This window comes from Topomyia yanbarensis, chromosome 2 (genome assembly GCF_030247195.1).
Source record: "Topomyia yanbarensis strain Yona2022 chromosome 2, ASM3024719v1, whole genome shotgun sequence".
Taxonomy (NCBI): Eukaryota; Metazoa; Arthropoda; class Insecta; order Diptera; family Culicidae; genus Topomyia; species Topomyia yanbarensis.
The window spans coordinates 22,040,897-22,065,570 of record NC_080671.1 but is presented as its reverse complement, the minus strand read 5'-3'; the positions used below and the strand labels follow the sequence as shown (position 1 = coordinate 22,065,570).

The following is a 24,674-nucleotide window of genomic DNA, read 5'->3' as shown; positions in this document are numbered from 1 at the left end:
GCATCGATGTTTAAAAAATTGTACACTGATATTATCGTTACAGTTGACACCTGGAAAATCCAACCAACGACAATCGTTTATTTTCTTATTTAGTGCTGATCCATGATGCCGTGGACATGGATGTAGGCTTGGATGTAGGGCGCTATATAACGCATCATTGTACGAATACAGCGCTCTACTTCCGACGTGATTCCATTGTATAGAACCAGAGAAAATTCGATTGTTGCTAGTTGGATTTTCCAGTTTTCAACTGCAACTAGAATACTTTATTATGCGAAAGGTTAATGTGATTTTAATTATAATAGGTATTTGTTTTATTCCACATGATTGACGCGCACGTCGCATATTCAGAAAATTTTTACCATCCTTTTTCCGCAGTGTATATAAGAATAGATCACTTTATTTTTTGCACTGGGTGTAAATTTAGATGTTGCGACAGGGTCGCACTACGGATAGTCGATTTTTCTCTCTCCATAATACACTATCCCTCTCTAGCTATCGCCAAAGTGTATATTCTTTTCATGTTGCATGCGGTACACGCAAAGCAATTTTCCTAGCCAGGGTGGCCAGACCTACCGATCTACCGGTAGTCCTACCGATTTTGGTCTTCCCTACGGATTCACAGACGACCAAGGCAAAACTACTGATATTTTGTTATTCCTACCGAAAACTTCCGATTTTTATTGATTTTGGACACATCCTACTCAACATTCATTTTTGGGTTGGATTTCGTGCGAGATCTGTGTTATCAGTATTTTACAATTCTATGTCAATACTACGTTTTTGGGACAACAACCCGGCCTACCGATAAACTTTTAGTGACCCTACCGATATTAAGGAATTCTATCTGGCCACCCTTGTTCCTAGCGCTGCCGCTGTCATCAGGGTGGCCGGACCTACCGATTTATCGGTAGTCCTACCGATTTTGGCCTTCGCTACCGATTCACAGACGACCAAGGCAAAACTACCGATATTTTGTTATCCCTACCGAAAACTACCGATTTTTATTGATTTTGGACACATCCTACTCAACATTCATTTTTTGGGTTGGATTTGGTCTGAGATCTGTGTTTTCTTTATTTTACAATTGTATGTCAACACTACATTTTTGGGACAACAACCCGGCCTACCGATAACTACCGATAAACTTTTAGTGACCCTACCGATATTAAGGAATTCTATCTGGCCACCCTGGCTGTCATGTCCTTTTGCAATTTGCAAACATTAGTGTGTTGTCGAAGCGTTCGGTGCGTCTTTTGTGAGTCTCGCGGATTTTTCGATTTACCGAGAAAATTTTCCATTTTCTTCATCTTACGAACAGTGAAAAGTGTGCTACATCACTCTGCCTGTCGAGTGTGCTTTAAATTGATTGCTTATTTGGAATGATGGTCTTGAATAATCGAGATTTTCATCCCTGTGATCGCTATGCCATACACCGTGTAGTGAAATAAGTGGTTGAAGGTTAGGTGTGATTAGTGAAAAATATGTAGTTACAGAATCAAAAGTGAATAGTTCTTCGACAGCACATTTCAACGATTTACGGCAGTAAGTTTACCTTTATTATTATATTTTAAATTATATAAAAACCGATAATCCATAAATTGCAATCGGTATGCAAGAGAAGAGCGAGCGAGAAAAACAAGTTGATTTTTGCTTTTGTACGCGCCATTTTGTTTTTCTTGGTCGCTGGCGCAAGGTATCTAATTTTGACGATGATGGCAGGTGTGCTTATTTTTTGCGTGTAACTGAATTAACAGCGCAATCTAATTAAAAATGCGATTTTTTATACGATCGTTATCAAAAAATTAATAGTAATATTGCTATTAATTTACATTTTTTCATTCCACGTAAGTTAGTTTATACTGTTTCACAGGTCAAGGAAATAAATCAAACTTAATTATCACCGTGTTTGATGATCGTACTTTTTCAAAGGCTTTAATATGTCTAACACGAAATTAAAATTGTTCTGTTGATGATGTCGAAAAAAATTATCTTGATTTGCGAATTCCATGGGGATATGGTTGAATCTGTAATGTCAAACTTTTTTAAACACGTTTCTTCAGTTTGCTATTGGAAATTATATACAACATATAACTTTATTAAGGCTCAAGTTACCTCAAGGCTTGGTAGTATGCGTAAGAAAAATTGTGTTCAGCTTTGCCACCAGATTATCCATTTAAACCTTTTCAAAACTCTAAAAGAAGAATATCAGTCGATTTATTAGATCATCACGATTCAATTCATGCAAAATACCTGCTGGAAAAACCATCGGCTTAGCTGGATGGTGCTTTTGAAAAAGTGGCTGTGATTTTTTATCACACTACCACACCGAGCTGGGGTACGCAACACAACTGCGCAATGAAAAATCTACAGCCACTTTTTCAAAAGCACCATTTAGCTAAGCCGATGGTTTTTCCAGCAGGTATTTTGCATGAATTGAATCGTGATGATCTAATAAATCGACTGATATTCTTCTTTTAGAGTTTTGAAAAGGTTTAAATGGATAATCCGGTGGCAAAGCTGAACACAAATTTTCCTACGCACACTACCAAGCGTTCAATTCTAACACATGCTTAAAAATGGTAACTTGAACCTTAAATAAGATGAAACATAGTCAAGGTTTCGCAGCTCCTTAGTTGACTAAGTAAGTCGATAGATAGGTTAAAATTCGAAAAACCAAACTCCATGTTTCAAATAAATCTTAAAGCCTAAGCAAATATAATGATAAATTTTCGCTTTATTTTTAGTCACTAGAAATTGATGAAGCTTTATCACATTAAAAATACTGATACTTGCTCGACCTGATGAGACAGTTTGTAAAAGTAAACCACTTTTTCTGAACTTATGAATGCGATACTAATTTGAGCAAGTTTTACACATTTGAAAAAAACGAACGATCCTTAGAAAATTTATTCCAAGAAAAGTGCAAGACATATGCTTTCGAAAGTCCAATGTATTGATTTAGATGAAAACGATTTTTTTAGGTCATATTTTTTAAGAATTGAGGGTACGAGGTTGTTACAGTTAGGCAACCGTTTCGATTTTTTTCTGAAATTTGTATCTAGGGACCGTGCATAGTTCAATCATAAAAAAAAATCATATATGAAAAATTAAATGGAATTTTTGTGGATAAATTTATATTCGTCCCTGAGTTGGTTTCATATGGCGTTTGGGGAACTGACCTCTTCTACCATTAAGCAATAATAAGCACGTGGTAGGAAACTGTATAATAAGCTGTTGGCACATGTTGGCAGTATTGCAGTGGGCGATCCCCAGCTGTGAGACTACTATGCCTTTATTTGGCAACATATCCTAATCAATGACTGTACAGATACTTGATATGCCGGTCACATATCTATTAGCGGAAAAACGGGCTGGAAAATCAGTAGCTAGTTTCAACCTTTTTTAGCTTAAACCTCAAAATACAATGGACAAAAACTTTTTTGGCCAGTTTTCTTAGCTCGGCAGTTGAAATCTGTTGTGTAATGTTTCTCAAGAGAACAATTTTTAAAAATGCGATATCAACGCAACGAACTAGCTTGCAAGGAAAGTATGCTCGGACTATGTAGAAAAATCGGTAATGCAGAATAGTATGCGGACAGCGTGGACCAAATATTTGCAATCACAGCAAAACTGGAAAGAGTCCTCGTTTTAAGAATACAAAATTAAAGCATTTTTTTCAATTTTTGCTGCGTTAGAGATTTTTTCTATCCAGCCTTCAAAGAATACTAGAAATTTTATATTAAAATGCATATCGATTGGTTTTTCTGTCGTTTTATGTTATAGAAATGTTGATCGGATAATGCGGTGTACAGATAGAGCGTGCCAAGTATCTAAAAGTAAGAAGTTGAGATTACTGAACATCTTAGTATCGATTTCAAATCATAATGTAGTTGTTTTTGTTACAAGGTAGCTTATTAAACTGCCTCTAAGCCCCATCAAAATATATATCCCCAGTAAATTATGAAATGTACTTGGCTCGCTCTGTCTGAACATATATCTTTAGTATTGTTTAAGTGATTAACTTTGTTCAAGTACTGGATGGCCCTTAACGTCCAGTTCTATGAAGGTAATACAGAATTATTACGATAGGGGTGATTGTGTGGACTTAGCTGTGTGTTTAATTTGGCACAATTCATTGATAGTGTGTTTTTAGTGAAAAAAGTCGTGGGCCAACGCAAAGTACTTCTTTTTTATGATAATCTGTTCAATGTAGGAAACATCTTTGTGACTAAAGAGTTACTGCACGCCAGTGCAAAGAGTATATCTAGAGAAAATTTTCAATAGGACGTAAGTAACAATGAGAGATTCTCTTTGGGGTCTTTCTCTTCTGTTCATTACTCGGCCATTTCAACATTTACTGCTCTACTCTTTGCAAATTATTCTAGTAAAACCCGTCGGCTTTCTATATGTACTGGAAAATTAGTGCGAAGTGTTGTAATGACGTCGTAATAAACGAAAGAGAAAGTAAACAAAGAGAGGTTCTCAATGTTAGTTACGTCCTATTGAAAAATTTCTCTAGATTTCTTGCTGTTTAATTTGAAATAAATGTGAAAAATATGAGCCAAACATGAGCCAAGTCCAAGATGATTTCAAGATCCTTAACCCTCGAATTAAATTATTAATTGTTGAACTGAATCGGATGACGCTTCCGTGCCAGCTTGATAATTGAGCATTTGCTCTGGTTTAAAACAACTCTATTTAGTACTAAAACTGTCCAGTTCACTCTGAAGAACTTTGGCCCTAGTTGAATCCTGTATTGGTCGAAAAATCTTCATCTCGTCAGTGACGAAAAGGTGGGATCCATTTAATTCGAAATTCAAGTCATTACAATAAAGGAGGAACGTTACTGGACCGATATGGTTTCCTCGCGGGAGGCCGGATTTAACGAATAATGTTGCAGATACAGTCCAGAGGGAAAAGGTTTTGTCGGACGCATTCTCACCACGCGAACGCCGTTGCGGAGTCCTGGGAAGAAGTTCCTCCAAGTATCTTCCGTAACACTATTCAACTCTCCGTATTTTGACATGATTTTTCTCTGCCGCTTACTATACCTTCCGAATGCTTTAGTCATGATGTTGCTCGTTTGGGATAAAAGCAACAACTGATTTAAACGGACACACGGTACTTTTATTTATATCTTCTCGTGTTTGGTTGAACCGCTAAGGTGCTGCTCATTGATGGCTCTGCCTGAAATAGCTGCTTCGTCGATGGAAATGTTCCTTTTTTGTGAACCTCTCAATTTTACCGAGTTTCAATAGGCTACTTTTATTGCACAAATCTTAAATTATTACCAATATTTAAGTAATGCGTTTTTGAATCGACTGGCATATAAATGATTAAAATCCATCTAGCAATAGCGGAGTTATAAGCGTGCAAACCTTACATAGTTTCGTTACACAGGAGATATTCTAGATTTTAAATGATTTTAGACATTTCCTATGCCAAAATAATAAAATAGCTCGTTCATGTATGTATGTATGCCATAGAACAAATTACAGCAAGAAATTGTTTTGGCATTTATAAAAATCACGAAAACATAGAACTAAAATAAATCATTATACCTTATTGCATCCCGGTCAAACTGACAATTCCATCCAATCCAAACACACTCAAGTTTTTTTAAGCGGTTTTTCTTCGCGCGGTATTTTTTACGCGGATTTTGAAATTTACGCGGTTTTCATTTACGCGTATTTTGAAATTTACGCGGTTTTATTTACGCGGTTTTTGAATTTCACGCGGTTTTCATTTACGCGGATTTTGGAACTTACGCGGTATCCATCAACGAAATTCCCTTTAACGCGGATTCTTAAATTAAGTGGTCTTCATTTACGCGGATTTTGAAATGCACGCGGTTTTCATTTACGCGGATTTTGAAATTTACGCGGATTTTGTAATTTACGCGGATTTTGTAATTTACGCGGTTTTCATTTACGCGAATTTTAAAATTTACGCGGTTTTCATTTACGCGGCATGTGTTTCCCGCGTAAAAAAACCTGAGTGTATATCGAAATCGACACAACTGTAGTGTCTGTAATAATTTTGATGGCAAAACATCGCCGTCCCATTATTTATTTGGTTTAAATCCATTGATCGTTTAAGGTTTTGTTTGGTGTTAATACAGATAATCTCGTACTAGTCTCCGGAAACAGTTATGTATCAGAAAACTCATTTCAAATTTGTAGCAAAATTCACGACATTTTTAGTTGTGCCGTCAAGTCACCTGTAATACGTTTAAGCGGATTTGGCGTGGCTTCAAGCCCTATTTTTATCTAAACGATAACCGCTCTCATAGTCACCGTAAAAATATCTTCATAATACGTCACAGTTTAGAAATAATATAAAACTATTTGCAACAAAACGAGAATAAGGAGTTGAGGAAATTTGTTTGGTATATGTCATAGTCACCAGTCACCGTTATATGTTACTATTAACTGTGCGTGAAGGGATCCACTTACCGTGCATTTAAAACTTTGATACAACTTTCTTTAGAATGTTTCAATAAAACGATGAAATGAGAGGTTTCAGGGATTGGTTTCGTGGTTTTGAAACTGCACGGTGAACTAAGCACGCACGGCAACTGGCGACTTAACGATACTCCGTGTTGCACTGAAACGGCAACGAACAAAAATTTGTCTATCACGACGATAAGAAACTAAATTCTTCCTACTTAAATTGCGATCACACAATTTACTCGTATATTACTCAAATCAAACATGACGGTCGGAGAAATTTTTCACATTTGTTAAAGTTAACCACAATTTTTCAAAATTATGCACCTTATCGAGAATAATTTGAAATAATGGCAAAGAGTTGTATTCTTGATTAATTTTCCTCAATATCTCTATTATAAAGCTAGTAGTCTGCGGTATTCTGATGTTTTCGGCAATTAGATTTGTTGACTTTGTGGGAGAGACCACGAGGACTCATAGTTGAAATTTTTGCGATTGATTTGGATATTTCTAGCAAGCTTTGTCAAAGATCTCAAATCTATTATAAATCTCCAGCTCGCGCAGTTGTAATTTTTTCTTGCTAGATTACATCTGTGGCCCAGTATGCAACGATACATCAATATGATTTTCATTGTATGAAAATAACACCCTTTGAAAATACGTTGGATTTGTAGATGTACAATTAAATATCATTGAAAGTATCTTAGCATAATCGATAGTTCTAGTGGACAAATATTAAAAAAACGAAGACTCGATTTTGCCAGCCTTCAATTTTTGTCTGGTTTTATTAATTTTTTGAGTTGGATTTATCAGCCTATTGAATTCAGTCACAATAAATTATCGTAAAGAATTAAAAGATGAAGATTTATTAAAGGTGGTCTGATTCTAGAATGTTATATAAATTCCTGAGGATTGTTTGGTTTATTATAATCCATAAATTACAACAAATTTTAAAGAAAGGGGATTATTAAGAGATTTCTTTTAAAGCTGATGAAAATAAAATAGTAACAACTACTTACATAAAAAACTAGAAAATTAAGTCAATTCACATGAAAAAGTTATTAATAATTAGATATACATTAAACGTTGGTGGCTTCTAGCTGACGAGGCAGGCCAAAATCGCGCAAATCTATTCTTGGGCACATTTTTCTCAAATAAATGTAAATTTTGCGAATAAAAAGAATATTTTTATTGGTCAGTTTACCCCTTTAACGAAAATTTGTGCAACATAACAATAAGTTGTATCGGTTCATCTCTAGAAGCTAAGTTAGAATATTTCAACAGATTTGGTTTTTTCGAAAAGGGAAAAATATCCCGAAATTGTCAGCTTAAAATACACATTGGTCTGATAAAATCTCATAAGGTTATAGTTTTGTATAGTTATAGTTATTTTCTAATGCTCAAGAATCCTGTTTTTGATCATTAAATTATTGATTATCAAATTAGTATCGCTTAATTATTTTATGTTAGCAAAGCCTGCTGTTAATGTAAATCTTATAGGCAATTTGATTATTAATTACACAATCCATTTTTGACTTAAAGCAACAACATTTTCCTTTTCTCGTTAGTCTTTTCATGTAAAAATCAGTCTACACAAACCATCCTCGTTGATATGTGTATCCCATGACGTCACGATTCTATAGCCTGTGGCAGCGCATGAGGCGAACGGGGCATACCTCTTCATTTGAGTCACTGTCCGTCGAGGCTTGCGTTGAACATTTGCTTCGGCTCGGCCAGTCTTCATCCGGTTGTTCGTAAAGAAAGTTGTGAAGTGAGTTTCAGTGCGTCCATTCATTCAACTTTCAGATTTGATCAAAAGTTCTGAGGGAAGTTTTTAGTGCTTTCCGGGTGTTGAAAGTGTGTTTTTGGTAGGGAAGTGTGATTTGCTTAAACCGACAAAGGGTTATCCATTATTTTCATGGAAAAAATACAGGTGAGTGGCAGAAAATTTGATGACGATTGTGACCTGGCAGCGAAAAGACGCATTGAATGTGACAAATGGTTAGGTCAGATTCCGGTTTTTATCAGTTTTCTCATAGTTGATTCCTATAGAAACTTGCAAAAAGTTGCACTAGGCATGGTTCAGTTGGTTATGATAAGAATTTGATGCCTTTTTTAGAAATTAGTGCAATTTTATTTGTTAACTTTTCTTCACCTCAAGTCTCATACAGGGCACAAATACAGTGATGACCGTTGGCTTGCTGGTGCAAGAGTGTGCGTTGGCAATATTTATAAATAAATACGTGTACACTCTTGTTGCACACAGCTGGCAGCGGCAAGGGTGTAAGTGATTGCACGGTATACCTCCCAGAGAGGGCCTCGTTTTCGCGGTTAGGAGAGACTTTTTGAGAAGAATCAAGAAAATTGTAAACGTAAATAAAAAGCATAGTAAATTAGAATCTGTTCACTAATTTTTTAAAATTTGAAAAGTGCTTTTAAAACTTTGCTACGTATGTTTAATATTCATATGGCTTAAACGTCGCCAATATTTCAAAACTTGATAGTTAAATCACCTATATAATGAATTACAGTCTTATAAGAGTTACAAATCGAACGAACATACTTTTGATAACTTGATGTGTGAACTTTTCCTCAAATTGTTGATACAAACCGATCAAGAACGCCAGACTACGGAAAAGTTGGTTAATTGCCTTGTGGGATGAGTGGGGGGATTGTTGGATCCATATGTAGGAGGGGGAATTGCGATTCAGAGAAAACGTTTGGTTTGCGAGAATAGGAAGAACATGTAAATTCAAGCCTGTTTGAGCTATTTTTAAGACAACACCAACACCCTGTAATCGTTGACAACCGTTTGGCCGTGTATTGATGCGAGATGCGCATATCGGTTCGCATTACCACAGTCAAGCGGCTCGTTGGTGTTGGTGTCTGATAGGCATATTTACGAATGAACCTTTTACTACGCCAGTACCGTACACGAACACTGTTTCATTCATACTGTAGGCCGAAAGAAACAGTAAAGTGAGTACGATGTGTACGTGTTTTCTGCGAGCTCTGAAGGTGTGAGACCAGAGAAAAAAAATCTTCACAGCCGAGACGGCGAGTGCAGAGATACGCAACAAAGCCGATAGGAAAAGTGAAAAATTTGGTGATTTCAGTGAAAAAGTGAAAATTTTTAATTATTCTTGTTGAACTGGTGTACAATATTAGTTTCTGACAGAGTATTCGGTATTTTTGAGTCCGATAGTAGCGTGTTGCATTGAATTGCGAGCTTTGTTCCATTTATCAGTGGCGTGAGTGCTCTAAAATTTGGTGCTTGTGCAAGGTGACTGAAAATTTACCACAGCAAAGTCAAAATTTGTAGACGTTGCACAGGAAGTTCTGTATGCTATTATGAAAAAAGGCATTTTTCGATCAACGCCGGTGTCATGTGAGTACAGGTGCGTACAATGTATTCCAGAAAGTCAACGACAAGTTGATTTGACAAAAATCTCACCAACTCACAAAATCAGTGCTCGTTCGGCTGGGTTGGGTGGGGCGTCTTTTCAGTAGAATTTGGCATTTTCGGACGCTTTGTATGCTGCTGCTTGGAAGCATTCAATGCAATATTTTAGCGCACATCATTTAAATCCTTCATCCGTGCTAATCGAAGTGAATATTCTGAAACTGTTTTGCGCTCGGTTTTATCCGGGTTTGAAAAATGTAGATTATTTGAATAGTTCGATCTTACGTTTTCTGAGAATTATTTTTTACACAATAAAGTTGTTCTTAAAAAGCGCTTTACATTTTTTTTTAAATTTGGAAGCCATTGATAACTCCCCCACTTTTTCTGTCTAGAAAACATTGAACATATATTATTACGCTAGCAGTTTTTTGGGTTGATATCGCACAATATCGAATTTTCGATGGAGTTGGTCGTTTTTACTTTTTTCTGTAAAACCGACTTTAAAACCGTTTATGAGATTTATTACTCATCTTGATTTTAATTAATCCAGTTTGATTATATAATATACCTAAAACTATAGAAACTAGTTTAAGGACCCATTCAATGCAAGAACGGTCCAACAAAAAGTGCGTTCTTTAGTATTATGTTTTAATGTGCTAAGGATTATTGCAGGGCACATTAAGGTTAAAACCTGCCACAAATAACATTATCACAGTGACTTGTAATCGACAATATTGAATTAGAAATTTTTATCTTGAAAGTCCTTTTTGTCTTCTAAACGATGTAATTTCATGCACTTACATTTTAGTCCCTCGGCCCCACGAGAACCTGCCCCGGACGTTAATATCAGAATTTCATTGAATTTTACTAATACAGTAGGATTCCGTTTTTGGCAACAATATATTTTTTTTTCAGTTACCAAAACAGGAACCGTGCCAAAAATGGAACCTTACTTTAAAAGCTTTTATTTTCAATTTGTTACATCATAAATGTTACAACAACAGTAATTATATAAGAATATGTGATATGAAATGAAATGATAGAAGAAAATCAGCAAATATAATTTTATTTGCTATGCCTGCCCCCATAAAATGTAGTAAATATGACTCCCATGTCTGGAAAAAAAGTCAAAAGTGATATCAATCATTAAAACTAAATGTGTATGAGCATTTTGTAAAAGATTTACTATGTACAACAACAATGTTGCCAAAAACGGAACACATTTGTTGCCAAAAACGGAACATTTTCGTTGCCAAAAATGGAGCATGCCAAAAACGGAACGTGCCAAAAACGGAATCTTACTGTACAGTGAAGACCCACTTTTATCGGCCCCTTGGCGAATTTTAAGCTCATAAAACAGGGACATTGGTAATATCGGGACATATATTTTTCTGTATTTTCAATAAAACGAAGGTCTTAAAATATTCTGCTTTGGTCCTTAGATATAGCCTCGCAACTTTTTCTAATTATTTACTTTAAGCCCCCTTAAGGAGGTGACCCCCCCGGCTTCTTCAGATTAGACCGTTCTCACAATTTGATGGCGCTTCAGTTTCATGTTTCTGTTGATTGTGAACAAAAAAAATATCAACGCTGGCCTAGAAGCTAAATTAAAATTGTTGTTTACAGTTACTCTATTTGTTGTGCTCCAATCTACGATGTAATGTTTTAACGTTTCATTCCCTGTTGTTTTGTGTATATTGTACGACCTCGAAACTCAAGAAAGTGATTTTGATGCAGCATATTTGTGTAACAACCTCATCCGCTACCACATTGATCTCAGTGACGTTTCTCTTGATCCAGACAACCTTATCCCGGAACATTCCCCATCCGGGAAGATAGTGATCTTTGGTGAATGTATTCTAGATTCGGCCTTTGGTTGGCATGTTTAAATATTTAATTGGTGTTCCAATGATAAATCGAAGTCTTTTTAGTTCATTAATATATTGTATGGATTTCAACCAATGATGCACGAGCAAGTTTTTCGCAGCATTCTGCCCTACAATACGCAGCTTTTAGACACAAAGAAAAAGAAGAGAATCTTCTGAAGCCGCGAAAATGAATTCTATGATTATTCTATAAAAAATTTCTATTAAAATCACAACGAACAAATTAGTCTCTGTAGATGTACATTGTAACGTTTGATTGAAGTTTCCGTCATCAATCCAGACTCAGATATCAGAAACATTTGTAAACACTATCTGTATAAACGGCAGGGTACGAGGACATCTATACAATTTTAGTACAATTTGTATCTTACCCAACTAGCAACATTTAAATGTACCGAATGTGATAGAAGTTTCATCAAGGGGAACTGTGACACCTATTTGTGGTCACCAAGATCTATAGTTCTTCACTACCAGTCGACAAAACTGCTAAGGTAGCGACATTAACCCTCCGGTACTCGCGCGAATGGCTCTCCGAGTGAGCAGCCGCTGGTCGCTAGCGTTTCGGAAGGTGTTGCACAAAATACAACGGCGCGAGTGCCAGAGGGTGAACACGTGGTATCGGATGGACATTACGCTAATCACTATCCAATCCAATAAAACACAAAGAGCAAATTTTAGAGCCGGTTCCTAGGGGGAGGGTGCGATCTATTGGAACTGCAGTGGTTGTAGACTAAGATACACATAACCTACCATTTGGACATCCGATCAGACAGTTTTTTCACAAGGCCTGGCATTAGAGAGTGTTTAAAAGATCCCAGTGGGAGAACCAAACTGCGAGTCTGTGTATATCGAATATACTTAAGGCGCTTCTAAATAGCTTTAAAAAAATTTATCTATCTCATGTATTGAAGTAAACAAACAAAATAAAGAAATCCGGAAAACAATGTTGTCCCTTTCACTAATATGAGCAATTTAAAAAAGTACGCATATATTTATCTAACCAATAGAACAAACCTGCCCTCGTTCTTAACTGCCTAGATTCATGTCTTCAGTTGGTCCAATAAAAAATGAGGCTCATATTCATTAGACAACACATCCCATTAAAACGTGACAGGGAACTCTAGTGTTATGGGGGAATTATCTTCTAGTACCTGAACCGTACACTAAAAACTAAGCAACAAACTCACGGTCCGCGCGATCATTCAAAAACACACGCGAATATGCATATGACCACACAGTTACAAAATCGAATTTATACACGCGAAATCACATACGTTCTGGCATACGCGACAAATACGTGAACATACAAGCGCTTAAGCTTTTCGCGATCTTCCACGCACATCTACGGTTGCGGTCTCACAAACTTGATAAAACCGCGGGATAAAATGAACTTTTTAACACTTATAAATTGGCATCACATAATCACAAAATACATACATACATTAGCTATCAAACCTTATGGAGAAACATATTGTATTTATTTCTCAACAGCCAACAGTAGTACTGTTCAATGCACCTTTTCATCACATTCTGCAGCGCAATTATTCGTCAAGTATACATCAATCCATTAATCCTACCCCAACCCACACCCTGTTCCTCTCCCATGGCGTTTTGGTGGTCCGCATAGACTATTCTGCCATTACCCCTCCGATCATCGGCCTTGGACTGACTTGCGCTCTCATTGCCCCACCAAACGCTGCAAAATGAAAATGAAAAAAAACCATCCATTGTGATATGCAGTCGTAGTGATTCGCATTTAGTATTTATTGAGCTGATTGGTGCGAAATAGATAGTAATTTTGATGACCATTCGCCTGAAACTTATTGGTCAGTCCCGTGACATCTCTTTTCTGCTCGAATTCGAAGTTTTCGGTTTCCGGTATTGACCGGGAACAAAAATTGCCAATTCGGAAAAATTGCTATTCTAAACGTTTTGTTTATTTTTAGCTCGCTAGTTTTTCCTTAAATTAATACCCTTAGGTTGTTTTTTTGCTTAGATACCTTTCGTTGGCAGAAAAATGAGTACCCGTATTTGTTATATCAGCTAAACGTTAAGGTTGTTCTAACGATCATCAATGGTTCAAAGGTGGTAACGACAGCAGCGAAGGATGTTTGTTTGACCAACTAGAGAATCAATCCACGGGGCATTGGTGTGCGTGGGGGAGGACGCATGGTCTTATCTGAGTGGAGTAACAACTTCAGCCATGTATGAGAGTTCGTCGCTGTTGTGCTATCTTATGACAAGCGCCATTTAGCATATTCCGAGAAAAACGATTTTTAAAGTTTGAGATTGAATAGCTTGAAACTTATAAATGGTATAAACAATTCAAAGAATACAATTGATGCTTCTATCTATTCTGTATTAATCTCAAATATTACGAAGATCGGTTGACTATGTTGCAAGTTTTTACTATAAATGTAAACAAAAGTCGCACTCACACGTGTCATAGGTGTGCATTGATGGCAAAATTTGTATGGCGTGTCATAATCGCGCATGGAAAATTTTTCATGTAAAAAAATCACCAATTATGAACTTTTATTCATATCTTTGGCTTCATTTGGTCTATAAACATCTGCTAGGTGCATCTTGAAGGAAATGAGTCAGGGAATCTAGAAAAAATAGTTATTTTTGGTTACAGTGTTGCCAAACAGGCTATATTTCCAATTTAAAACTTAAACTGCTTTTTTCACACAATGCGTGTATTTTTATTTTGAAAATTATTATACCATTATGTTTCTCGGATAGTTTTAAACATAAAATTATCTTATACATCAAGATATCTTGAGCCAATCCCTATACACAGTTAATTGAAGTAAAAAATTGAAAATTTCTCAGCACGTTTCTCGCTATATCTCAGTAAGCAAGCAGAATGTCAAAATTCTGAAAACGCCACTTTGTAGAGATTTTTTAGCCAAGTGATGTGGCGTATCTAACTCAGTTTACCCCAAAATGGCGTTTGTCATAAGATAGCACAACAGAGAATTGACCATTCGCGAGAGGGAACGAAGGCCAGTTTTCCTCAGTCATATCAGAACGAAGCAATTGTTCACATGCCGGAAACGGTCGATATGTTTTTTTCTATTCGAGTTTTGTGGTTTCTTTTCCTTTTGCTGGTTCGTCTTCTATAGGAAAAATGTCTGAATTAATTGTATTTCAAATCATTACTTAAAAATGTAGTACTGTCGATTATCTCATGTATTTATACTGTTTAGTACTTACTTGGCTTAACCAATAGTTAATAGGCATTCTGTTATGCTAATGCTACGGAAATAACTCAATTTTCATTCCTGTTTTCATATTATTTTTGCAGTTTAATATAGATAAAAGCCCCTCTTACCACGACACCATACATGTGCAATTCCTACTATCTGCAGGAATAGTACCTGGCATAAGAAAAAATTAAGACCCACTCGGATACTCCTGTATACGATTCCGCATTTTATTCAAACGATCGACGGGTAAAATCGTCACGCTAGAAACCAAGAAAAAATCATCGCGAAATAGAAAAGTGAACGTTACCGATTTATTTATATGTAATGTAATGCTCCCCATAGTCGGCTATCCGGAGTTCAAGTTGCTTATTTGACCAATCGTATTAATACGTTAAATGATAAATTTCCCAAATTATCAGCAGCCGGCTGCCCAGAGCAATTATTACATGTTAACACTATTGATACCCTTACTAACAACTCTCTATTTTCCGTGATCCATGTGGAGATGCAGAGGATTCCTTTTTCTCTAGCAGGGACATGTATCGGACTAACATTCCTTCCTTTCCCAGAAGATCTGCATTCGGACGTGGCCGGCGGCGGTATTGATCAGCTGATTATTCCCTAGCATGTCTCATACTTCGAGTATGCGTTCAATGAATGGATAGACCGAAGATGTTCAATGCATAAAAATTACTACAGAAAAAGTGAAGCAGGTGGAAAAATATGATATCGATGTCTAATTAGAGTTCACAGTGTAGTTTATCTGCCAATGAAGGTCAACAGTTTGCAATGTTCGAAGCATAGCGTTCTTATGCAACGTATACATTCCTCGTCCTTCAGAACATTTTTATTGATATACTATCACTCCGTTCTACATGCTTTATAAATATAATGATAGCTTTATGCATGGATCCGAATAACACGGTGGAAAGTGTATCCATTAAGAGATCACACAGAATTTTCACCTTAACGGGGTGGTGCGTAGAAAAAAAAACCCTAAAATCAAACGAGAGTCATAAAAAACTATACAATTACTTTCTTGACATCACCCGGCTAAATCATGTTGCGCCATGATCCGGAATGCACATTCGCCTTTTCTGTTGCTTGGTATCGTTTGTAATCGTTATTCCCCCGAGCACATATTATGTCACCATTTTCACAAGTATTCGCCATTCATAGCTACGAAAACACCCGGTCGCTAACTATAGTAGAGCTTGTTTCAATCACCGTGTCGTGATGGTGTTTTTGGAGAACGATTCTCGTTCGTCCATATGATGACTAACTACGCCTGAAAAGAAGCGCGCGCTGACATGGGGTTCGTTTTTTCATAACTTCGACTACTGCTGTACGCACTGTTTTCACTATTTGGCCACTGCTGATGAAATAACCTCAAAATTTTCAGATCTAATAAGAAAAAAAAATATTTCGCCAACACTCATACACTTGTTTGTCCCTAATGTACAATCACATACCCGTAATGAAAAACCGATGGTACTAATACGTCGACACTTGAAAAAATGCAAGTGGGAAAAGGCTGCCGTACGAGACTACCGAGAGACTACACTGAAATATATGTTACCCTTCGGTCACTCATACCAGCACATAACGAAACATGATTCTGCGCTTACCTTAAACATACACCTTATAAATCCGATAACTGGTTCTCCGGGTGTTGTGTGTTCCGTACGAACGAGCATGCCTTGACTATGGCTTTGTGCAATGAGCAAGTCATGACTGCGCCGCGATACGGTAAATAATACACAAGTACAGTTCTCATGCTCTGTGTATATTGTATAACTTATGTAAAACTTCTCCCTCCACTAAAGCAACCTTTCACAAAGCCTGTTTCACTTCGCGACTGAGCTTGTTTTCTTTCTTTTTTGCCGCGCTCTATCGTAGACACCGCGGTTGATGTTGTGTATTTCTATGCTTCATTCGTCTCATCACCACACGACTCGCGACCATCATCAGCGGCAACACGACATTCATTGGTCTTTTTTTCTTGTCAGATTTGGAAGTTATATTCCGCTGCTGCCGGGCGCGCACGATCTTCTACACCCAATCCGGATGATTGGACATCGTCGGATGGGGCCGATTGAGCTCTGGCAAAACAGATCCATATGTGTGTGCGTTTGTGTGAGTGTTTCATTATGACGTATGTACAGTCGTGCCTGCCAGGTCGAAAAAGATTAATTTTGTTTTTGGAGGGCATTTCGTTTCTTCAGTTCATTTTTTATATCGCAAGTGAATTGTAACGGTCACCAGAAAGTCAGACAAGTACACTTGCATATTGATGTAGACGGAGAAGGTTAGCAGGCACGGTTTGTAGGGTACCCAACAATCAACAGACACATAGTGTGGATCGATTCATTTGTTGCCAAATTGCTCCAGTGTCTTGGAATCGGAGCTTACGTTCCAGATGATATTTTTGTGTTTAAATTTTAAAATTAATCAACACCCTTACTGTTATTATATCTTTTCTGTCTGCATTCTGTGCAGCGTGTTAGTAGGAATGTCAGTTCCAGTGTAATAGTAGTGAAAACAGAATTAATGCCTTATTATGTGTGTTTAGTTTGGATGCTCAAACATATCTCGTAAACAAATTAATACGTTAAAACTAGGGAATCAGGTCTGGCCTTTCCATAAATATTGTCTGTGGGGAACATCCTTTGCTCAGAAGTTTAACATTGGTTTTCGTTTGTATGTTATGACTTTGACGTCGTGCTGGATAATACCTGTGCGCTAATTAAAATGGATGATCAGTATCCAGTGTTTCTGTTGGAAGCATCTCGATTTTCATGCTAAATAGAATCTGTGCGAGCAATTCCGAATTGAAATCAACGATGAAAATTAGCCTACAAATACAACGAACCCCAAATATTTGTATTACTGGTTAAAATTTGTTTAAAGCATAAATTTACAACAGCATGTTATGTAACAATTATTTTACTGTTGAACGATGAAATCATACCACAAATTAACATTAAGGTAGAACGGAGAATGGTACGAAAACAAAAAAAAATCCGCATCGTGTGTTAGATCTTTATTTAAGAAAACCTTAAATATCATTATATCTTTTAAATTAATTTTTTTACGCTAGATGCGTAACATATTTTTGTTTTTTTCGTATATTTACTGTAAAAATCGCCAAAATCCAAGCAAAATCGATTTCAATTTCCCATCGTTATGTACCACCCAAAGACCGTTTGACCCCCTTCTTCATGAACAAGCGTGGGCAATTTCTGTATATTTACCCCCTGCTCACGATATCCATGTGAACTTTTCCGATTTTTTGTCAAGTAGTATCAAAGCAAAGGTTTCAAATTCAAGGAAAATGCAGTAGTTTAGACTGCTACAACGCTGGTTGTAATCTGGAGAACTGAATGAACATCGTTCAAACAGAATTGCATAGGTTTTCTTAGCTTTTACCCAAATTACGTAAGCCGTGCAGACCAAAGTTGTATACACAGTAAAAGCTACGTTGCCCCGCCTACCCTGAGCGAAATGAATGAACCTCAAAAAGTGCGGCCACTCAGGGAGTTTAAGCCTGCGGAGGTGGCCCATATTCAACTACACCATACTCGTAATGTGGCACTGCCATTGTTAAATAGTTTCACCGACGTAGAAAAAAAAACATGCAATGCGACGTCGAATATGACAACGTTCAAACCAAGATTCTCGTATATTTGAAGGGCGATAAAACTGAAATACGCCTACATGGTTTGGCATCGCACACAACCATAGATTGGATGGAAAAATTCTAGAAGTGGCATCCGTTACGAATGATGTTCCTTCTTACTGGAATTTTGAATGAAAAGGTCTTATATTCAAAGAACGCAAACACTAAACAAACTCTGCAACCAGACGGCACATTAAGGTTCAACGAACTTTGGGTACGCGTCTATAAGAACTGAGTGCTTGATAGTATGCGTTGGAAAAATTGTGTTCAGTTTCACCTCCATATAAATCTCTAAATGAAGAAAATTAGTCTATTTATTAGATCAAGTTTCAAATCACGCAAAATAGTTGAATGGTGCTTTTGAAAAGTCGCTGTTTTTGACACACTACCACAACGTGCTGAGGGTACACAACACAGCAGCGTACTGAAAAAAACTGCAGCCACTTCTTCAAAAGCACCATTCAGCTAAGTCGATAGTCATTTTGCGTGATTTGAATCGTGATTATCTAATAAATCGACTGATTTTTTTTTGTTAGAGTTTTGAAAAGTTGTTATATGGATAATCTGGTTGCAAAGCTGAACACAATTTTTCTGACGCATACTACCAAGCGTTAAAATCTGACACATGCTTAAAAAAGTAACTTGAGCCTTAAGGGAAACCATATGCCAAATCTGCTATGGAATATTAAACTCAATTAACAATATCAAACAGACTTCGACATCTGCGGCTAAATTACAGACAGCATACCAAAGGGTAATCCTCGATATTTCCAATGCAACAGCTATTACATTGAGCGAAGTAACAATTGGTTGAAGACGGTTATAACAGAATCACTCATCAGAAACACAAAAAACAGTTTAGTCCAATTTTTATTGCATACTACCAGGCGTTTGGTTTCTTGAACCAAAAGACAAGAGTTCATCTTCGCTTTCTCGTCAGCAAACCAGAGCTATATTTGCTTCCCGGGACATCACTCGGGACATGTTACTTTAGGCGTTCACATATGTCGTGTGAACTGTTTGGAATTTTTTGTGTCTAACTAGTGCTAATTTGGGTACTACTTTAGATACATCGTCTAACTAGACACCCAGATGGTGCTAGTTACAGATGAGATGAATTCGAAACACAAAAACAAAACTTAATTAAAATTAGATCTTGTGTCCTTAACGCGCAAAACGGTTTAGTCCAATTTTTATTGCATACTACCAGGCGTTTGGTTTCTTGAACCAAAAGACAAGAGTTTGTCTTCGCTTTCTCGTCAGCAAAGTAGAGTGTTGCGGGCGCAACGTACGTCGTGGACGCTCCCCTTCTAATATCATCGAAATTGACAGTCAGCTCCTTACTCACATCTAGGTAATATTAAATATGTACGTTAGTGTAAGTAGACGGTGCAATACTTGACAGTGTCTTGTATCCGTTAAAATGTAAATGTTCCTTACAAATAATCATTGTACTCTAAGTTCGACCACCGCCATGCGCGGTTGGTTTGTTTCGGTCGTAAATAAATCGATTTTACCAAGAAAATATGTCGAGTTAATTACGCGACGTGCCCTTGAGCCGCCAAGAATTGTACGTATATTTCGCTATTCTTCGCCGTTTCTACAGCCTAAAGAGGAACAAATGAGTGTCGACTGGTAAACCTACCATCATGCCTGAACCAACTAAAGCAACGTAGGACCTATCACTGGCGCGATCACAGAGCTATTTTGCTTCCCGGGACATCATTCGGAACATGTTACTTTAGGCGTTCACATATGTCGTGCGAACTGTTTGGAATTTTTTGTGTCTAACTAGTGCTAATTTGGGTACTGGTTTAGATACATCGTCTAACTAGACCCCCAGATGGTGCTAGTTACAGACGAGATGAATTCGAAACACAAAAAAAAAAAACAAAATATATCAAACAGTGAAAACCAGAACTGCTCTAGAGAACAAGACGTGGAAGCCCACTAGAGCAAAGCAGAGGACGCAGACTGAGCGATCAACAGGCAGTATAGTGCAGAATAATTCCTCACCGATAAAAAAAGATGCTCGCACGCAGCGGCAAACAGCGCACCCTGAACAGACGTCAGCAATGATTCGTTTTGTTTAATTTGAACTACTAAAGCTGAATGGTCTCTGAACTTGAACAGCTGACAGCAAATATCTAATGGATTATTCTGGCCCTTCTGCGTGCGATGGGTTGAGCGTCGGAGAAAATCGATCCTACGGAAAGATTTTCCCGGAACGTTGGGGTCAACTTTTTCTAAAAGCGCATGAGAGTATGTTGTCTGTCAGCAGGTCGAAAATGAAAAAGTCGTTGCACAAAAATCCGTCTAATTCTCAGCGTAGGGAGATTGGTTAGGGCGCAGACATCTTCATACGGAGGAAGTTGGAATCGATTTTTCCAGGGTAACTGAGGAAGTGATAAAGTTCTTCGCATTCGATACGATTGATGTGGATGGTGCGATACGGATCCCAAATAGTAGTTCCATATTCAAGAATGCTACCAGTGTGACGTATAGTGTTGGTAGACAATATACTTCATTGAAATCGCGAGTGTTGCGTTAGATGAGTCCAGGTACAGCGTGGGCTTTACTGCCCATAAAAGCATAAGAGTCCCATATGGATTTTTGTCGAAAATGAGTTATCTGTCGGATTGTATTCTGTATCACCACTCAAATGCACAAATAAGATTACCAGGTTTGTTTAGAAAATATCGAAAAAATACCAAAACATGGTTGTCCCATCCATAAGGCTCAATGAGAATATAAATCTTCAACAGCGTTTTTCTCGGCTTGCTGCTTTTCAATATGGGACTCTTATGCTTTTATGGGCAGTTTAGCTATAACGTAATAGAAATGTGCGGTAATGCGTAACTTACGATCCAGAATGACACCATGACGGATGTTACTCGTTATACGGGAGTAGAACTCATCAAGTATTCGAACACAATTGGAGAAGGTACTCGTGTGAATGTGATAGTTCTGGATTCTTGAATATTTACACTTATTTCTGCCATTCAGGTTGATCCTGTTGGTGTCTTTTTGCGATGCACACCACCAGTCTACCATAGTTGTTACAACACGGTTAATTTTTAGATCATCTGCATACGTGACATTAAACGACGAAAATTTTCTACAAAGATCGTTCACAAAAAGCACAAATAGTAGAGGTCCGAGATGACTCCCCTGTGCAACGTCCGACGTGGAAAGTATTCAAAAGTGTAACTCCAAGTCGCACAGATGTGCTACGGCTCGTAAGATATGACGAAATCGCAAATTCGTTTTACATTCTTATAATGGAAAAATATGAGTTAGCGTGGACAATACCCATACTCCTAGTATAATTCCCTGGGTTAAAGCTTTAAAAGCTTTCTCTTCTTGTAACGTTTGTTTCAGTCTGGACACAAACGCATATGCCGTCACAACCGTTTCAGACCAATTAAAATGAATGAAATCAATGAAAATAGTTCCTTCTTTTGAAATATTTTTAATGATAGACTAGTTAAAACCGGCAATGAGGTCAGTTAAATTTTTGTAGTCTATGTATTGGCTCAGGTGGATGGGTCCAGGCTAACACAAGCTTTTAAAGTTAAGACTACCTGCATAATGGTAGGCCGGTGGCTTGTATGAACATAGTGGCTGTCTCTTACTCGATGTACAGTGAAGACCCGATGTTATCAGCACCCGATATTATCAGCCCCCGATTTTATCAGCTTCATATGAATATTGATAGTTGGTAGTTTGGTGGTCTCTAGCAGACGAACCAAGTTGAATTCGAGTAAATCCTTTCTTGAGCATATTTTTCTTATCCTACAGATCCGAAACATGTAAAAAAAAATTTAAATTTGCGCTGTCGGACGACCCCCTTAAAGAAATATAAGCTAAATAATCAGGAAAGGTTATGAGGCTATATCTAGGGACTAAAGAAGAATATTTCAAAAGCTTCGGTTTCTTAAAAAGAAAGAAAAATATATGTCCTGATTTTATCAATGTCCCGGTTTTATCAGCCTAAAATTCACCAAGGGGCTGATAAAAACGGGTCTGCACTGTATTTCAGGAGGATGTGCACCTTGGCTAGTTTGCTGTCAAAATCAATAATAATTTTTAATAACTATTATTTTAGAATCTCGCAAAAATAAGAAAAAAAATATTAACATTTTTAATTTTTTTTTGTTAAAATTAACTAATTAGGAAAACAAGAATTGTTTTTGTTATTTCTTTCATTGAATGCTTTTCAGTGCATGGACGTGGACTTTTACATTCCTCTTATCATCCCCTAAATTGCTCACGGGGTATATTAATGGCACCTTAAGGAGTGAATGTTAGGTTAATTCGATGGCGACTTTTATTGTCCACTTATGCCATGGTCAAAATAAGGTACAAAGTGAGTTTAGGGCCAAGCTATCTCTGAAGGTACACTGGGTTCGGCAATGAACCTCGGGTTGGGATTCTTTTAAGCTTGGAATGTCCCATGCCAGGACTCCCGAAGAGGTCCATATACCAGATGATCTTTGGCAGCCACTTGCAATCATCGACGAATGTTGGGTTCCTAGTACCGAATCTTACTGGCGAGAATCGGTTCTACGGTACTGAAGCCCTCAGTACTGGTAAAATACCGGTACTGAAATAATTTTGACAAACAAACTGAAAAGCAACAGAGTGAAATAAAATGATCAAAAATATACTTATAATGATAAGCTTTCATATGCTTCAGTCTATCTTCTAATCCCGCCCAGACCAGAAGCAAAAGATCGCTCTGTTATAGCTATCAATAAAGTAAGCAATCAATTTAAAAATATAGATTTTAAACCACTCCGAGAAAAAGGGGCAAAACGAGACCTTGAAATTCGAAAAGTACAGATCAGAGGTTAAAATATTCGCTCATTCTCACGACAAGCAGTTTATCGCACAGCTTTTTCATCTTTAATAGGCACGGACCCAACTTTTCACCTTTCAAGAAATTGCGAGAATTTGCTGACAATGCAGTATGGAAGCGTGATAATTTCGCAGCTTCGAACCTCGTGATAAATTAAGTTCAATAAAAACCTTTAATATATTACATTATAAAATTTATTTCCCCACATTATTGCAGTATTTTCATTGTAAGGATCTGTATCTACTCCTTTTTGTGAATTTTTGCGAAACCATTGATTATTCGGCAGTTTTACATTAGGCGCGAAAATATCATCTCATATTATACTGCGAAAAGATGAGATCCAATGCTATCTTGTCGAGAAAAGTTGGAGAGCAAACAATGTTACATCGTATGTTAGCTTTTTTATTGCTGGTCGAAGTAGGTGAAATATTGCGTTATTCTGTTCACGAATGCGAAAATTGTAAAGGTAGAGATGATTTCGAATGTATAATAATTGACCGTTCGAGCTGTTTAACCTGACTGTACAGAATACATTTATAAAAAACGAATTTGCTATCAATCCACTTACGATATGTTTGCAAAAATTAAACATATTTCGAATCAAATTCGACAAACATGCTGAAAAGATCAACAAAGTTCTTTAAATATCCTTTAAATTAAAACTAGTTGTGCTCAAATCGAATAAAAATTGAAAGAACATGTTTTTTTAAGTGAAGATAGATACTGTGATTTCGAAAATGAATTTCATTAGAATTGTCTGATACAGCGACGTTTATATTCCTATTAAAAATCTAATTCTCATTCGGTGGTCACAAAATTTTGAGAATATGTCATTCAATATATAAGAAACCCAGGAATATCAATATTTGAAATGTCAATATTTGATACATAGGTTTTGTCCGACCTCCGATCTTAGTGCAACGCTACACGCATACCTACGCCTGCAATCTCCCAATTATGTTACAACACCGGTGATAAAGGGAACCGTCTAGCCCTTATAGATTTACAAACACGGTCGCAAACCTGTACGTACAAAGGCCCGTGTTGGTACGATCATAAATCGGTCACGTTCGGAAGTCTTCACTGTTAGCAATTTATGCCTATGCATTCAGTTGAAACAATCATATTCGCGATCTGTGCGATCATTCAATAATACACTCGAATATGCAAATGGCCACACG

The 24,674-nt window shown here is 37.1% G+C and overlaps 1 protein-coding gene across 6 annotated transcripts in view; it reads left to right on the top strand.

Moving 5' to 3' along the window:
* The first annotated feature begins 1,228 nt into the window (after positions 1–1,228).
* The window catches only part of LOC131684502 (paired amphipathic helix protein Sin3a), a 52,467-nt gene continuing 29,021 nt past the window's right edge, over positions 1,229–24,674 (top strand). For 4 of the 6 annotated variants that reach the window (XM_058967441.1, XM_058967440.1, XM_058967436.1 and 1 more), the window contains exon 1: positions 1,229–1,545. The gene's annotated coding sequence lies outside the window, so the exon portion shown is untranslated. Of the gene's footprint in view, positions 1,546–8,186; positions 8,386–9,496; positions 9,851–24,674 lie in introns of those variants that run through there. The other 2 variants (XM_058967438.1, XM_058967439.1) reach the window with 2 other exon arrangements.